The 2,635-nt window shown below is 39.1% G+C and overlaps 1 pseudogene; it reads right to left on the bottom strand.

Moving 5' to 3' along the window:
- Positions 1 to 940: 940 nt before the first annotated feature.
- LOC122577354 lies at positions 941 to 1,501 on the bottom strand (annotated as a pseudogene).
- Between the last annotated feature and the right edge of the window lie 1,134 nt (positions 1,502 to 2,635).

Consider the following 2,635-nt stretch of genomic DNA (forward strand, 5'->3'; position numbering starts at 1 on the left):
TTATTAAATCCGTCGTTTTATTTATGAAGTAGGTTTCGCCATTATTTGTTATTTTTATCGTTGGTATTTGCTGTTGCATTTTATATTCTCGACCGTTTGGCGATGGGCCTGTCGTTAGTCCTTTGTTTTCCCACTTGTCGCACTTTCACTGAAGCACTGTTTCACACGTCCGTCTGGCACGGCTGCTCGGGCAGCACTGTAGCCTACTTGGCAACCTTTTCGCATTTCTGACCTTGAAAATGACAGAAACGAAGCGTCTGATCTATGGCAGAATATGAACTCCTTTCTGGATATTTTTGATTCTGTGCACTCTTTACATAATATTCACGCGTTTATCGCTGCCAAATCTAAAATATTTGGAAAAAAAAATTTGAAGGGGCCATCGGAAACTCCCTCCTTTCGCACTATATTTGCGTGCCATCTGGTCAACGACGTCCACACCAAATTTTCTTTTATTATAAAAAGCAATGGTTTCTGGAACACGTTTATAATTGTCTTCTACTTGTATACTTGTATGTTTGATGCTTAGAAGGAGGACTTTTACGTTAGGTTTACTTCTATACACAGTAAGCGTGCAGTTTTCTGATTTATATAAATGTGAGGAAAACAAAGTCATTTTTTTCCCTTGAGCATCGAGTTTCATCTTTCCCCATATAAGGGAAACCATTGAAAATATGTTTTGTTTGGACGTCAACTGCAAACCAAAATTTAATGCAAAATTTATGAGGCTTATTCGGCATATAATGCGTAAACCTGCATCGGACTTTCGTTGGAAATAATTGTTCATCTATTGAGATATTTTCACATGGCTTGTAAAAAGCCTGGCTATTACTTATAAATCTGTTCCATATTTCGGATATCAGCGCAAATTTATCTGTTTGTAATCTTTCGGAGGCTTTCAATTATCTCGCTTCATATGCGCCCCGGGCATATAGAATTCCTAGAAAACTACGTAACTCAGCAACTGTGATTGACCGTCTTTTTTCAAAACTCGATGCGCCTCGGTTTCAGTGCAATCTTTTATGTGTTCCATTATGTGTCTGTCAATTATCAATTCGAAAGCACTAGTTACACAACGCGACATAATATTTCTCTTAGCATAGCCAGTAGGCCTTGCGATATCCTTGAATATCATACGAACGGGCGTCCTACCCCTAGATCCACCTGCTTTCAGTTTTATTCAGTGTGTTCCGTCAATTGCAATTTCAATTTCACCCATTACATTTTGGGATGTGCTTGGAATGCTCGGTCTTTCATCCTCGGAATAAAAACTAGAAAAAATACGCATCTTTTTCTTGTTACGACACACTTTCAAGAAGTTTTCCTCTTCACTATCCGAAGATCCTTCTGTCTCTCCACTTTCAGTGTATTCAGAACTTTTGCTGTCAGCTTCGCTTTGGCCTAATTCATATTGATCTTCTTCGGAGGTATCCTCAGAACAATCTTCATTGATGTTGAAAATTATATTCAATATCTTATTATATCTCCTGGATTTACTCATGATTGCTAGAAAAGGGGGATTGGTCAAGAAAAAAACATACTGTGCCCAAATTCAATGATCCTATTGTAAATACTTACAATAAGCGGAGACAATAATGGGAAATGTCTACAATAACTGAAACTTTTGCACACTGTCTTTGAAAAGTGTTTGTTTGTGAAATCAGTTAGCCCGTCAATTTGACGGGTTCCGTAGAGATAGGTATACTATATATAGATTTAAAAAATTAGAAAGCCTAGGAAAAAATAATTGTGGATATAAATTCTTTAGATGATGTAATTAATTTACGGTGCAAAATGGTTAAAATTAATGCTATGGTTTTTGAGATATTTCATTTTGAATTTTGAAATTCGTCAAATTGACGGGTCCCGTAAACCTAGTGTTAAGGATTTCGCGTGGGCAAATGGTCAGACATACTCGTGCTGTACGATCGCGTTTTATAATTTCGAAAACGCGTCGATAATACTGAAAAAACACATCACAGACAAAACGAAGCAACTCAAGGATAAACTTAAAAAATTTTATTGGCTCACTGGCCGACGCTCCAACCTAAGTACGCAGAACAAAATTACTCTCTATGAGACCGTAATAAAACCTATCTGGATCTACGGAATCCAACTATGGGGAACAGCAAGTAATTCCAACATTGAAATACTTCAACGCTTTCAATCGAAAACGCTAAGATCCCTAATAAATGCACCCTGGTATGTCACCAACGAAATAATACACCGCGACCTTAATATACCCACAGTTGTTACGTCGCGTAGGACCTCTGCGCGCCGTCCCTCGCTACCTGGCAGCCAACGGTCAACCTACAGCCTTCCCGATTCTCAATAGACGCAATGACCCACCATAAAGACATTAGCCTTTAGCTGCATTGTCTCCACAAATGTTCGCCAGTCTAATTGCATGTCTGGAGAATTCTCTAATTCGAGAAATATTTGCAGTTTATGGCGGGGTCTTGGAAAGGTCCTTGAGTTATTAGGCGCTCTTAAACATCACGGAGAAAGCGGACAGTCATCAGCCGGGAAAAACCCAACGCATGTTCATCACAAAAGGCTGTTTTTCGGTCAAAAGACCCCACCCACTTCAAGCGTTCCTCCAAGACACTGTAAAGGCAGCAGTCAGTCGAGTTCA

The sequence above is a fragment of the Bombus pyrosoma genome, linkage group LG18 (assembly GCF_014825855.1).
Source record: "Bombus pyrosoma isolate SC7728 linkage group LG18, ASM1482585v1, whole genome shotgun sequence".
Lineage (NCBI taxonomy): Eukaryota > Metazoa > Arthropoda > Insecta > Hymenoptera > Apidae > Bombus > Bombus pyrosoma.